This window comes from Harpia harpyja, chromosome 1 (assembly GCF_026419915.1).
Source record: "Harpia harpyja isolate bHarHar1 chromosome 1, bHarHar1 primary haplotype, whole genome shotgun sequence".
In the NCBI taxonomy this organism is placed as follows: Eukaryota; Metazoa; Chordata; class Aves; order Accipitriformes; family Accipitridae; genus Harpia; species Harpia harpyja.
The window spans coordinates 14,098,587-14,114,381 of NC_068940.1; the positions used below are offsets into that span (position 1 = coordinate 14,098,587).

Consider the following 15,795-nt stretch of genomic DNA (forward strand, 5'->3'; position numbering starts at 1 on the left):
TCAGAAAACAAGTAACCATCAGGTGCACCACCTTATAAATTTCACCAGTGGAAAAATTAGCAGTTGAAGTGTTCTAAAAAGGAGTTTCTGACTTCTAAAACAAGATAGCAAGTTGGTTACAGTGACTGAAAACTCTTTTTATGTTAAAGTTTTCAGCGGTACTTTGTCACACACACTGAACTTAAAAGACTCTCTCAGAAGACGACAGACTCAAGGTCAATGCAAGTGCCATGGTCATCTAGCAAAGGGAATCTAAGCTGTCAAAAAGGGAGGAAAGAAAAGGCCTATTTGTCATCGCTGAGAAAGTCTAAGCTACAAGCAAGGATGAAAGTCTTCAGGTATCAAATATTTATTTGTTCTCACTCACAACAGAATGTGACAGAGTGAGACAGAATACAATTTTAAAAATTTTGAGGCAGGAACAACAGGAATGATGACCAAAGCATCACCCATGTTCAAAATCACAGTGTGCCTCAGATGTTGTTGTTTACTCCTTAAAAAACAAACCAACCTGAAACCAGTAGGTGAGGTACTTCTATAACATTAACATCACAGCATTAAATGCTTTCCAAATGAACAGATTTATGAAACACCCTTTTTTAAACAAGCAATAAATACTCAGATTCCAGTACCCAGGTGATGGCCCTTTCACCTTAAACTACACAAACTTGTGCTTCTACTAAATAAACCTAATAATTTGTTTTCACTAGAAAACCCGAAGAGTCCCCTGAGTACAACACACTACGACAGAGTCAGCAAAGGGACACAGCAAATGACCCCAAGAAGGACGACAAAGCAAAAGGCTTCCTACATGTTTGTACTCAAAACCATTACAAAATGATGAAAAACACTATTGCAACCTTTTCTGTGCTTTATCTTCCCAACAATATAAATTCAGACAGACAATCTACATAAACCAAAATTTAAAAGCATCCAAAAAGCAGCACTGTGAAAATAACTGACATTTATTAACCCCTCTGGAGATCTTCAGTGCCCTAGAATTTCCACAGCCTTCAACACTGCATTAATAATACAAAGTCCATTCCTTGCAAGCCTGCCAGAAAAGACTGGGAAGTGAATAAGCTAAACAATGCTGAAATTCCAAATGATATTAAGAATCTATGCATGTTTATTTAAATAATAAAAGAAGACTTGTCAATTTAAACAAGAAGTGCTCACGAATCTTACATTTAGGGGGGGAAAACTCTTCAAAACACCACTAAGCTACTTATAATGAAAAGATGAACAAACATAAAAAAGGGAGTAATTTCACCGTCACACAGAAAAAACAAACCCTCATTTGTCTTGCCCTGTCATATCCGGCACGTTGATTCAAGCCAATAGTAACACTGACAAACACGTTAACCTACAGGACAACGTTACTTGACAAAATCAGTTTCAATTTGGGAAGATGTGCAAGTTTTGCGATGGAGAGGGCAAATGACGAGAAAGATAAGATTTGGAGTATTAAATGACATAATATGATACCCTTCTCTTTTTCAAAGGGCTCCTGAATGTTCCAGTGAGTCATGAAGGGTGTACTAGAGAGTTTAGGTTTTGGGTAGCCAAGGAATAAGCGCGGCAGTTTTGCTTTCACAATAGCCACACTCGCGTATTTCCTCAGTATCTCAGAGGTCCTGCTTTCCTTAACCCAGCAAGGTACATCTTCACGGCTCTGCATCTCGACAGAGTGAAAGCAAAATAGTCACAGGACTCAGCGATGCCATTAACATTTCTGAGTCGCAAGGGATTAAAACGCTGGACTCGAGGCAGACCCGCGAGAGCCCTCGGCAGAGGAGTTCAGTGCCCGTCGCAGCCTGGGCTGCAGCTGCGAGGGATTGACACCACTAACTGTGGAACCCAGCTCAGGAGAAACTCCGGGCACAGTTCCGGCATCCGAAATAAATTAAACTAAACAGTGTTGCTGACTCTCTTCCACCCTGTTAGCAGCCTCTCGGTTGAGCTGGAGACCACACACCCAGACCACACAGCACCAGCTGAACTCACTCGCACGCAACATCTAGAAGCTGTCACTCTGCTGAGGTATGAGGAGGAAAAAGGGGGGCAGGAGTGCAAGAGTCTGCGTGTGTGCGTGTGTGTGTGTGTTTGTGTTTAGAAAAGCTGCTTGCTCTCTCCTCCTATCATTACAGCTGGTTATGTTTTGTGTGGTTGGGAAGGAGGGAGAGAAGGGAGGGATAAAAAAAGACCTATAAACCTCACTAAGAAAACATACTGGTCTTGGCCTTTTGTAGTAATGATTTGCACTCCTCCTGTACTAGTTTAGTAGCTGATGAAGGGCTAACAAAGCATCCATTTAACATCAATTAACCTTCTATCTATCACATGTCAAAAAAATCTAGACTAGTGCAAATCCGTTTCTTTGTACATATTAAATGACAGCATCTTATCAGTTATGATGAACAGCATACCTATATTTTGATGTATTTTTACATCGCGAATTTTGACACGTTATTTACGCGGGGAGGGGAGAGATTCCCCACAAAGAGCAATTAACCACACAAATGTCATTACAACATCAAACCGCTGAATTTTTCCACAAACATTCCATTGTAAAATGAAGTTTTGTTCATTAGTATCTTACACCATAAACAACCTGAAGGAAATTTTAATCAGCCTACATATAACACTGGGTTTGTGATCCATCAGCAAGCAGTAAAAATAGCAAACCTCTAAAAATAGATTAAAAAGAACATTAATCTATAATGCAGATGAACAGAAACTTTTAAAATGGGAGGCAGGGGGGAAATCCTTTGTTTCTTTTAGTTCAGAAAATCATTTAATCTGCCAATTATATCACCTGTTCAAACAGAAAAAGCTGAATAAAACATTTGAAGAATTTTAAAATCCATTTTAGTCAGTCTACTTTAAAAAAAGATTCCCTTTCCTCCACTCTGCTACCACGAACACACATACCTCCTCCACCAAACTCACCAGCACACAAATTTAATTTAATCCACATACAGTCTGAACAGCTCAGAAACAGTCACATTTTCACCTCAGCTCAACATCTATTTACCTAAGTGACAGTAACAATCTCCAAGTGTCCCTATTAAACAAAACCATCGATACTACAATAATCCAGATGTCAATATTAGCCTTATAAACTTGGATTAGACAATGCCTAAAAATATTTCACCTTATCAAATACATTTTCAAAAAAGTTAGCTTTAAAGTTCCATAACTTCACACTGAAAATAAATTACTCCCCCAATTTATTAATTAGGTCTACATGCTGGTTTATACCAGTTCTTGAATGAACACTTTTGCTGGTATATTCCATGTTACAGCACTTATTCATTACCAAGACTCAAGTCGAACCGATTTAAGTTTCCTGAACGTCTGTTCTCGTCTTACTGAATTGGCTAGAAAAGGGCGATAGCATAGAAGAAAATGTAATTTAAGAAAGTCTGAACACAGATGTTTCTCCCCAAAATTTCCGCTATTTTCATTATAAATTGCATTACAACTCCCCAGAAATTAAGTCATCTACTTGGTTAAAAGCTTCTGTATTTATTACGTGACACTTCACTATAATCTAGCAACATTATGAAGAAAAGCCTTAACCATCTATATATAAACATACGTATAGAAAAAAGTCAACTCAGCTTTACACAAAACCGTATCACAGATGGCCATAAATCTCCCATTAATTTCTAAATTCTCACAAAGCACATGCTTTCCTACATCTGCTTCTACCTCCAACATCCAGCAAAGTTTACTTCATCTAGAAGTCACTCTCCTTACTGTCCTCCAGTTAAACCATTCATCTCTCTTTTGTTCTAAAGTTATTCATCATTTTCTGTGCATTATTTTAGTTATTAGGAAAACGGTAAAGAATCTTAGTACCGTCATCACCCTCTATCTTATGTTATTCACAGGCAGAAATTTGAAAACAATACTTTCAAGCATCAAAAACTTTCAAATATGTTTATGCAAATGCATTCAGAAAGATCCAGAAGTTCAGAAAAATAAACTAAATAAATCCCAATGGGATAGGATTTTTTTTTTCCTAGAGAAAAGAAACAAGACACCACAGATTTTTTCTAAGTCTTGTAACTATACACAATATTCTTTATAAAAACACTATATAACCACTGTAATTACACAGTTCACATGGTTGAAGTTTTAACCTGGGTGCTTGTAGGTAGGACTGCAACACTAAATTCAGCATTTGCCATGTGACTTTTTTGGCAGTTCCTTTTGTTTCAAAAATATTTAAAAGATGAGACATGCACTTGTGTTACTGATATTCCTGTATTTTTCATGTTCTCTCCCAAACACCTCTTTCTGGCCTCCGCTCAGGGAAGTACTCAAGCCATACACTATAGCATCTTTCTCTATTCACATGGTCAAACACACGCTCAAGTATTTCACTGCCTGAGAGTCTATGTGCACAGGTGTTTTTCGGACATATTTCAGCCTACCTCTGCCTTACATACTCTCAGTCTTCATTTCCACTCATCTGCCTAAATTCCCATCTCCTGTGTGGAACTATCATGTTTTCAGAGTAGTGAAGTTGTCTTGTGAGAAACAGAAGCTCCCCTGCCTTCTATGCTGATGAAAGAGACACATGAGAGAAACCCATCAGCTATATATATAGCTCCTTAACTTTTTGCCAAAGATCTAACGTTCAGTTTTCCAGCAAGAAGCAAGGTACATGTTAAAACTACAGTGAGATTCAAAGCGTCACAAGACTCACAGAATTCTTAAATAGGAAATTTAAAGTCATTGCTTTTTTAATTGAGACACTTTAGGATTATCTCAAAAAAACAGTTTAGTTTGTCCTCAATAAAAAAGTGGGCATTTAAAAAGGAACTTTTGCTCAGCATAGCCCTAAATCTTTAACTACTACAGGCTTTTTGATGAACTTCCAAATACAGGGTACACAGCTTTCAGGTTATCCACAAAGTGAAAGAAAAAATACAAGTCTAAAGATGCCTAAAAATCACCGATTTATATTGTAATCTGATCCACAGACACTTTTGCACTGCCCAAGTCCCCACTGGCTTCTGCACAATGTAGCCTGAATTCTGCCTTTGAGAATTAAACTGAAAATCTGGGAATCTGTAGTTCCCTTAAGGTCAAGGGAAAACCAGACCCATTAAGGGCTTGGTGTCTCAGAAATTTTGTTTTCTTTAAAAGCAAACCAAATAAAATTAGAAAGGAAACACAGGCTTTCACACCCATCACTGAGTGCAATCACAGTATTTTCTACTGAACTAATACGCTGACCATACTGTCTGCATATTAACAACTTCTGTTGTCAAATAAAGGCTACACAGACCAATTTCATTTTGAAGAAAAAGCACTAAATACTTCCGAAATAATATAAAAAGTACAAACAATTTACCCATACGAGGGAGGAAAGGTGTTTGACTTTGTGTTGTTTAAAATACTAAATACTTAGCTTACCTTTCCCTATGCAGAGCATGTAACATACTAATCACACAATTAATCCTTATTTTTCAGGCATTTCTCTCATTACTCAGTTTCTAGGAAAACTGCTCCGGGTTCCTTCCCCCCCCCCCCCCCCCCCCCCAGGAGATCACAAAAATTATTTCTTCCCTCCTTTAACTTTTTGACATTGGGAGAACAATCCAACTGCTTTTGAACTGGAATTCTGACAGGATTTCTAGAAAATAATTTTCAGGTTAAGGTACAAAAATTTTAATCACCTTTCTTTTTAAATTGATACTTTGCAAGCTCTAAACACATACCTTTGCTTTCATGTTCAGCACAAAAGATGAAATATCAATCTGACATGACTGCGCTATGCATGTGCTGTCTAATCACCCCTCATCCTACAAGCACCTTTAGAAACAAAATTTCCCCCGTTACCAAGCACTGCATTTCTCCCCGGGGAAAAGTAATTTGAAAGACAATGTTGCACAGCACAGATTTACAGAACGTAGGTGGTCCAAGACAGAAGGTCAAAGTTAAGCTGAAGAGCTAACATCTGACTCCTGCTAAAAGATATTAATTTAGCTGGTTTTGGATTTTGAACTTTCAGTGTACTTTTAAGTACAGCAGTAGATTCCACTCTTACTGAAAAACTCACATAGAAAGTAATTTCACTGTAACACGTACAGTCTTCTGAGTATTATTTTCCAGTCCTTCACTGTAAAATGAAGTACTACTGACTTCTCCTGTGGAAGATTTTCTGTGCCTGTTTGCATAACTAAGTAGTGATGTACAGCCATTCAAAACACAGGCAGGTAGTGGCTGTCTGTGCTTCACAGGCTGTTTTGTCCTGAAATACAAAACTGTAACTGTAGATTATTTCATGGATACTTTCAATAGCTGTCAGAATCCATGTTTTTAAGAACACCTTTTATATTCAGTCTTCTGTCACTATCCTATTGAGATATTACTTTTTCCTTTTCTCTCCTTTTTTTAAGTGAAGTAGGAAAGCAGAAAAGCACAGAATAAACAGAAATAAAATAACTCAAACCTGATGTTTAGTTTCAAGCACAGTACTTAAGACTCTACTGGATTTACAGCTAAGCATATCAGTACATTGAAAGAAACTGATTAAGTATGGTTTAACATAACATATCTAAAAGTTTTCATCACTAAAAGAGGTCAGTGGCCTCTGCCTTTCTAGTCAACTCACTTATTTTGCTTTAGTTAGCTTCACTGTGAGGAGTAGCATAATAAAGAAAGGACTGTATCAGTGGATACAGTTTCTTTTTAATAGGACCTTGGGAAAACAATTCGTAGATTACATATTTTAACACCTTTATTGTCTGTTTTTGCTTCAAATGCTCTCAACAGCTAGCAGAAAAACTCTGCTCATATTCACAAGAAATCCTACAACTAAAAAAAAAAAAATCTGAATATCACAGATTCAAAAATACTTAGTGAATAGTACCTTTTATACTGAAGAGGAAAAGAGTTTCTCCACACAACAATATCCACTGCTCAAAGGGCAAGGTGTTAAATATTTTACTTTAAAGGCTTATTTTTTAAATCTTTTTTAGTTCATGACTGATATTCAGCACTAATATCTGATAAAGCAATTACAGCATTAAAAAAACCCCACCTATCAAGTCTGTAAAAATATTGTAATTTCTTGAACGAAGGCCATAAAAACACAACAACTTTACATTTTGTTTAAAAAAAAAAAAACAGCACAAGTTTGATTAGTAACATGCTTTTAATTAAATAGTTTCATCTCTGACACATACTAAAAAAAGTTACATCTTCCATACAGAAAAATCCCTTACCATTACAATTTAAATTAATGGTATTTTCACTGAGACAAGTCATACCAGTATAATGGAAATAATTGCATCCTGTTTTAAATGACATTTAAGACAACAGAAATCCCATCTAAGTAAAAACATTGTTGTCCGAGTGTGGGCATAAATCACAAAAACTGTAAACTAAGCTATCCATGGGAAAGAAAGCAGCAGCAGGACATGCCTTTTCCTGCTTCTTGCTGGGTCAGTGCAAGCTGTGATAGATACTAAAGAAACAGGGAACCAAGAATTACAGAGCTTTTCTTCTTCAGGTGAGCGAAAGGTAAAGCAAGAAGACAGACCTGTTTTCCTAAGCCGCAAGTCTGTTTATTTGCAGTTTACATTAAAAAAACCAAACAAATAGAAGTCCTTTAACTGTTTTGATAACTTTATCAAAAGCAAAAACAAAACAAAGTTTACAGTAATGAAATGCACACAAATCACTAAAGGAGAAAAGAGACTGGTTGCTTATTTTAAGAATGATCAGAAAGCCTGGAAATTACAATTTTAAACTAAACTTTAAAGAATGAATATTTGTAGTTTAGATTTAATCTGGTGTTCTGTCAGAGCTAAAATGGCTTAATATTTCACTAGTTTTCAATTCAAAGCTTTTGAGCGTATGGCTAGAAGCTGTTAATCCACGATGAGCAAGCAAATTGCAGGAAATAGGGGGGGGGGGGGAGCTGGAGAAAAAGAGAGAAGAAAAAGCTGACAGCATAGAAGGAATGCTATTTTGGAAACCAGTAAAACTGGAGAGAATGGGAAACTCCCTTCTGGAAATAGGACCATCCCCAATTTTGGACATCTACTCCCCTTGGCAAGAGATCTTTTTCGGGTTCCTAATTAAGATACAGAAGAGGCAAGGAGGAAAGATGTTTGGTCACCCAGCTCATGGACCCTTCTGGACTGCAAGGCAGTCCAAGTGAGGGAGAAATGCAGAACTGGGTAGGAAATAAAAAAAAAATAATAATTAAGTCACAGAGGAAGTGTAACACTTCCAGTTAGATATCAATGAAAGCAATCATCTCTCAACCAGTATATGTTAGTTTGACCTGTTCCACATTCCTTACTACAGTACTTTCTTACTGTACTTGCCTAAGTACACAGTCATTTTGGGGAGTTATTTCTGAAACTTTACAGTACCACTGAATGCAAAGTTTAAAAAAAAAAAAAAAAATCAGACCTACATGTAACCAGCTTTTCCGAGGTCAGACCTCGCCTCTCCCCTGATTATTTCCTCTACTCCCCCGCCCAGCACACCCACAGACGAACACTTCATCGAGCCGAACGATTTAAGACAGCTCTAGACCAGCCTCCTTTCATCGTATAACCAAGCAGGCCCAGGAGCTCTCGCCAGCAACGGGGAACAAAGGCAAAAGCCACCGAATTGCTGCCCTGCCCGCTGGCTTGCAGGGCCAGCCCCCCCCCCCCCCCCCGCTGAAAAGGGCTCCCTCAGAAGTCCACCCACGGCCGGGACACCGCGCTCCCCGCCCCCCGCGCAGCCTCTCACAGCCACCGTCACCCAGCAAACGCCCACCCCCACGCAGGACCACCGTGTGTCCCACCCCGCCGGGGGGGGTCACAGGTGACGGGGCGACCCCCCGCCCGCCCAGCCGGCGCTGTCCCGTCTCCTGTCAGGGGGCTGGGGGAGGAAGGACAGCGAGCTGCTGCAGCCGGGAAGTCGCCACCTCCTTCCCTCGCCGGGCGGCTCGGCGGGGACCGGGGCCCAGCCGCCGTCCTCCCCCAACACCCTGGCCTCGGGGAGACGGGGGGGGGGGGGGGGGGGTCGGGCGGCGACCCGTCCCGGCGGCGGCAGGCCGGTACCGGCGCACCCCCGCGGCGGGGCGGGGCCAGCAAGTGCCTCCCGGGAGGCTGAGGAGGGGCCGCGGCGGGCCAGGCGGCAGGAGACCAGCGACACCCCCCCCCCCCCCCCCCACCCGTTAACGACAGTTCCGTCCCCGCTCCCCTCCCCGCCCCCCGGGGCAGGGGCGGCGCCTGGGACGCCTCGACACCCTCCCCGGGGAGCGGGGGAGGAAGAAGGCGGGGGGGGCGAACGGCCTCCGCCCCGGGGAGGGGGGGAAGGAGCCGGAGCTGCCCCGCTGAGAGCCGGCTCCGCAGAGCCCGGCGGAGGAAGAGCGGGGCGGGAGGCCCCGGACTGTCACTCACCGGCCGCCGCCGCCGCCGCGTTCGTATCCGGCACCTGGGGCAACTCCGCTCCCAGCAGCGCCTCCGCGTCCGGCGGGCACAGGCACCTCCAGCCGCCGCCCGAGAAAATCGATGGAGCGCGGAGCGATCGAGAGGGTGAGGGGGGGTGAAGAGCCGCGCTCCCGAGCCCCGCCCCCTTATAGGCACCTCCCCGTGCGCGCGCTCGCCCTCCCTTGAGCGGGTGGCGATCGGGGGGGGGGTCCCCTCGCGGGAGAGGAGCAAGGGGAAAAATCAAATCGTGGTAACAATGGCGGCAACAACAATGATAAATGATAATAAACCCCTCCTCCAGCGCTGTATCAAGGTCCCTGCAGGCAGAAACTCATCCGGCGGCGGTGTGGGGGCCCCGCCGCTGTGGTGTGAGGGGAAGGCCTGGGGGTGCTCGGTGCCGTGGTGTGAGGGGAGTCAGGGGAAGGCCTGGGGGTGCTCGGTGCCGTGGTGTGAGGGGAGGGCCCGGGGGTGTTCGTGGCGGTGGGTGGAAGGAGGAAGGACGACGGAGAAAGGCCCAGGCGCGAGCAGGCGGAGGGGAGAAGCCGTGAGACAAAAAACACGGAAGGAAGAAGCCGTTGCTCGGTTTTGCCAAACCAGAGCTAAAACAGGACATTAGTGGGAAAACAAATTACCTTTCGTAAAACCTCAAAGAACTTAAGCGCCGTCAAAAGCATTATGGCCAAGAAACATAATTTTTCTCACTTTTTTCCAGAGGTTAAAGCTGCCCAAGTTAAATTATTAGGCTGTAATATCTCGTCACATGAATAAAAAGCACTTTTTTGACTCCTTCCTCTGGGATCTGTAAAACATTACACAGCATCTCTCTGGGGAAAAATCAGAGCGTCCGGTACCTATCTTTTCTCTAATTACCTCCGAACTTGTTACTAGTGACTCTGCAGTTTTCTGCTAATATCCAACGCAGAAAGAGAGCTCTCCAGTTGTCCAAGTAAAGTTGGCATCACATTAAAAAAAAAAGTGTAACTATTTGCCACCCATTTCAAAATACGTTTTTCCTCCATGACAGCTTGTTTGCATTTTCTCATTAAAAGCCTGTCATCGGATGTGCCAAATAAAACCACTACTTTGAAAGGTTTGGTTGATAAAGAAGGCCTCACCTGGCACACTCCATACCTGGGTCCCAGCCCTGCCCGATGCCCTCTGGCAGTGGATACCTGCGCCCAAAAAGCCCAATGACTTTAATGGGGGGCCATAAAGGGAGCTGTCTACCCAGAAGATTTTGTAATAAACAACCATGAATATAGGTTTAGTTCAAGTGACAAACTTCAATGCCAGACTGAAGTTGTGTTGCGGAGTTGGCTGCATCTTCACCTCTGTTGTAAATGCAAATATCCTAAAGAGGTGAATCATTAAGAAAAGGGAGCCTGAACTTGAGAAGAGACAACCCCCCCAATGTTAGCTGAAGTGAGAAAAAGCTGCGAGGCCTTTTGCTTTTCAAAATGTCACCTAACCCCCCCCTCCTTTTAGAGGTTTTAACCTACTGTTTCTAGACAGCAGCTCAGAAGTGTTTTTATCCAGATCTTGGTCCTGGGGAACCTGTCAGAACAGCACAACCAGGCTGAACTCTGCAATGACAGAAGCCTTATAAATGGTGTATGTAGGTTCATCACAGGCATCCACAAAGGCAAATCCTCCTACTGCCAAGAGCAGCATCCAGGACTCTTATGATCTGCAGGGGCCCTGGATAATATTGTCGATGAAGAACTTCCCGTGTGCTGCACTTGTTGAATCTACTGTGGGTGGTTTTCCCAGCTGATGTGTGGTGACCATGTGGTAACCATCACCTACCCATTCAGTGACTCCAGAACAAAGCTGACAGTGACTGGCTGTAGATTTGACCCACAGGAGAAAAGAAACACCGCCCCACACATCTCTTTAGATCAAAAGGAGGAAAACTAGTGCTGTTAATATATATCTCTCTCTATCTCATATATATAGCTTAAAATGTATATACCGTAAAATATAGTATATATTTGCTGTCATATATTATGCTGCTAATATAAATATATTACTCCATGGAACTCCAGATGCCATTGGAGAGATTAATCTATGCTGTTAAAACTGAGGAAAGAAATGACAAGTTGTAATATAATGACCTGGTAAATAGTAAGTATTACACCTCATAGAGGTCACAAGAGTAATTGCTCATTCATGCCTTTTTCTAATCCATTTATGCAGATTTGACAGTGATCTGTAAACATTACATCTCTCTACAAAGTTGGGTAAACAGATTTGAAAGCCAAGAGAGATTATTATGATCATCTTGTCTAACCCGAATATTGAAAGCTGTAGAATTTCTTTCAGCCGTTCCCACACCAGGATCTTTCTGTAGTTGTTTCTTAGAAAGACATCTTCATTTTGTTTTAAAGATTTGGAGAAATGGCGAATCCATCACTGCACTTTTGAAGATTTCTCAGTGGCTACGCTAACACGTACCATGCTACCCTAACATGTAAAAAATAACTGATAGAAATATAAATGTTGTTTGAAAAGGCAAATTCATCTAGTTGCAGCATCTGTCCACTGCAATCCTGCTTTTTGTTAACAGAAATACCTTCCTTTTGAAGATGTTTGTAAAGTACAGCAGTTTTACTCCTTCACCCTTTCTTGATAAACTGTATGGATTAACTTTGATTCTGCACTGTATAATTGCCTTTCCAGAACTGTTCTCTTTTCTGAACGCCTTTAAGCTTACAGCTATCACCTTACTTTTTTGACATGTGGATGTCCAAACCAGACCTCCCCCTACTTCTGTTTGAATTTGTGAGGTGAATATTATAACCAGGGAAATCTAAGGAACAGAAAAAAGCTAAGAAGCATAAGGTTGAAAATGACCTTAAGAAATCACCCTTTCTTGTCCTTTCCTTTGCCCCAAGACAGGATCAACTACTCCTTTGTTATAACATAACTGTTTTTTCAATCTTGCTCTTAAAGACTTCCCAGTATGGTGCTTTTGCCATCTCCTCAGGCAATCTTTCCCAGTGTTTCCCTACCCTTATCACTAAAGGTCTTTTTTCTAATGTATACTCTGAATATATCCCCTACTGAAATTTCAGTCCATTAGTGAAAGGTCTGTCGTTGCTGGGCCCAGAGAACTCTTTGCTTCCTCCCTGCAGCAGTCTTTCACATATTTAAAGGCTCTGTCCCCTGTATGTTCTTTTTCTCATTAATCCAAACAGTCCCATTAGTATCCTGATATTTAATGTATCCTAGACTGGTAATCAAGCTTGATCTCCACTGCACTCTTCCCCAGTCACTCTGTCATTCTGGAAGTGCAGTGCCCCAAGCCAAGCATGCTCCAGGTGAAAAACATTTTTGAAAAAGGAAAAACTAAAATTGAAGTCATACCATGGGTTAGCAGACCAAAATAATTGCTTTGCCTATTTTGCAGGCAGTTTTCCTGTTCCTACCCCCCCCATCGTATGGTGTTGGCCTTTTTACAACAGCATAACAGCGGTGACTCGTGTTTAGGCTGTGATTCACTCTACAGTTTTTCTATGCAACTGTAATCCTGTTTACTTTTCCCCTTCCTGTATCTGAGGAACCGATGATGCTATGTCTAATAGGTTACACTTGCATCTATTGAATACTATCTTTTGTGTTTTTGTAAAAAAAAAAAATCTCCAGTTTGACAAAATCCCTCTGAATTTCAATTCTGTTCTCTAATACACTCTTAGCTGCTCTGTTCTTCGTGTCCTCTCCAAATGTAACAACCTTAGTCTCTGTTCTGTTCTTCAGATGTTTTATAAGTAGTATCAGATACCGAATAGACCCTTGAGGAACATCTTTCAATACATCTCTCCATTTTGATAGTGGCCCCATTTTGCTAAATGTTCCTCAGCCCTGCTTTTTCTGACCCCGTGGGATTTTAAACCTGCACCACATTGTCTTTGCTTATTCTTAAGAAATGTTGCCAAAAGCTTTACTGAAATGAAGATACATGACTTTTTAATACTTCTCTCCTTTGTCTAACACCTATTACCTTATAAAAGGAAATCAGATTGGTTTAACAGGATTTGTTCTTGACAAATCCACGTTCGTTGTTACTTGTCTGTCTGTCTGTCTTCTAATGCTTACAGATGGTTTGCTTGATAATTTCCACAAACTGAAGCTATCTGATCTATAACTCACCAGCTCCTAATTTTTCCTATGTGTACTTAACTTTAAGAGGGCTGCTTCCATGACCATGAGAAGTGTCTTCTGAACCAGAGATAAGTAACCTGCCAAAGTCATGGCAGTAGAACCAGCAGCAGAGCCAAGAAGCCCAACACATCCTTGCCAGCTCTAACAAATCTATACTCCCTGCACAACCTTTCTTCACCTCATTGGTTCCACTTCCTTTTATTTTCTTGATCCATTGATGGAACATTCCTGCAGATGTTGGAGGAGCTGCCATAGATTTTATGAAAAATTCATACAGATACTTCAATTTCCAAGCAGATTTCCTGTGTTGTATTATGCTCCCAAGACCAGCTGCTTTCTGCTTCCTCCTAAATTGAAAATCACCTGGATCTGTGTTGTCAAACCAATGTCCAGGAAGTGATCTACTTAAATCTTACACTTCTATTTCTTTTTTAAATAAATAGATACAGAAATAAGTTCTTTGACCTTGGCAGCATTTTGACCATTATCCGGGAGTTTAAGCCAGAAACCTTCATTATGAAGTGAAATGTATTTATCTTAGCTGAAAGGCGAGAGAGAAAGAAACAACTTACAGATCAGTGTTTTCTCCCAGATGATTTCTGGTATGCTTCAAGAGAAACAACATATAAATTAATGCACACAATATTTTGAGTTTTCTCCCAGAACACGTACAGTCACTTTTTCCACATCAAACAAAAAATATAGTCTTTTGCACTTTAAACTATTTCCAACAGTACACAAAATTCTCTCACTGTTTTAGTTTCTTGGCTAACACCACCCTAATTCTTCCCTTTCAAGGCCTATCCAAGGAATCTGTGCACTACTGACCCAGAGGCATTGTTTCTCTAAACAGCACCAACAAAACAAATTATTAAATTACTTTGTGCAGCTAAAAATACTGAATGCTGTATACCACAGCTCTGTCAAGGGTGTCACTACTAAGTTGCATCAGTTTAAATACTTCTTGGAACCAACATTCATCTACTGCCTGTATTTTAAAACAATAGATGGGGGGGGGGGAAGTTGAAACCTAAACCAACTTAAAATTTTGCCACATTTCTTTCTCAAAGGAAAAAAAGAAACCACTTCAAAGACCATTTGACAGTTTTTGTCCTTCAAATTCCAGGTGAAATTCTGTCCCTCTTTTCCACAAGACCAAACTCTGGCACAACTGCTTTCATTTCCATGCTTTTGGGAATAAGCAGCGAAAAGCTGTTCATTAGATATTTTTTGACAGACCTCTGAAATCGTGTTGAGTGAGGGCAGAGATCAGATGTCCTGTTCTGAATTGAACTGTACCCATTGGACTGTTCATCACTGCCTGCACCCCCCAGCTCCCCTCCACTGGAAGCAAGCATACCTCTGCTCCGGTAGCAGCCAGCACTTCCCAATGCATCCTAGTGGAAATCAGCTGGAGTAACAAAGAACTATTATTTAATTATCAGTCGGGCTCATTTTGATGGAACCAAGTTGTTTCCCTCGCTTGCCCCATTCAGTAGCTCTGTTAACATGTGTCTGTAGAGAGAAGACGTGACAAGCAGCCCAAGGTCAGCTGGGTTTTGCCACTACCAGTGTTTGCTTGCCAGAGTGCCTATCAGCTTGTAATTTCATGTGTATATGCAATTTCTTGCAGGAACATGACTTTATTTTACATGCATTTCAGGGACAGATCCATTTTGCCATTACTACTGTTCAATATGTAGTACAATGGGGACTGTTTTTTGAGAATTGATACGTAACAATAAATAATGAGGTCTGATAACACAATAAGTGTATCACATGCGCACACACTTGCAAAACCACATTTATTTGAAAGGAAATGGTACAGGGGGGGTTGTGTTTAATATTACAAATAAAGATTCCATCTATTTCTAAACCCCTTATTGACTGTATTTTTTTTCTTCCTAAGTTTCCCTGTTTGAGTCTCTCTTCTTTCTTCTCTTCTTCCTTTCATCCTCCTAATCTCTAATTCTCCTATGGTGAAAAAGGAAGGGAAAATTACAAAATAGGGCTGGGAAAAAGGGAACGAGAATGGCAAAAAGTGGCTAGTTAAACTATGCAATCTGGGCCAAGTATAACTGTTCTTTCAAAAATTAACTTTTTAGATAATTTACATTCAAATTAGTATCACAACTGTATGCTATTAGCAAGAGGTTGCATTTTACATCAATTAGAT

At 41.2% G+C, this 15,795-nt stretch overlaps 1 protein-coding gene across 3 annotated transcripts in view; it reads right to left on the reverse strand.

Annotated features, from left to right (window-relative positions):
* The window catches only part of EXOC2 (exocyst complex component 2), a 137,904-nt gene extending 128,368 nt beyond the window's left edge, over positions 1 to 9,536 (reverse strand). The window contains exon 1 of one of the 3 annotated variants that reach the window (XM_052780272.1): positions 9,429 to 9,536. The gene's annotated coding sequence lies outside the window, so the exon portion shown is untranslated. Of the gene's footprint in view, positions 1 to 9,418 lie in introns of all 3 variants that reach the window. The other 2 variants (XM_052780279.1, XM_052780296.1) reach the window with 2 other exon arrangements.
* Positions 9,537 to 15,795: the final 6,259 nt, after the last annotated feature.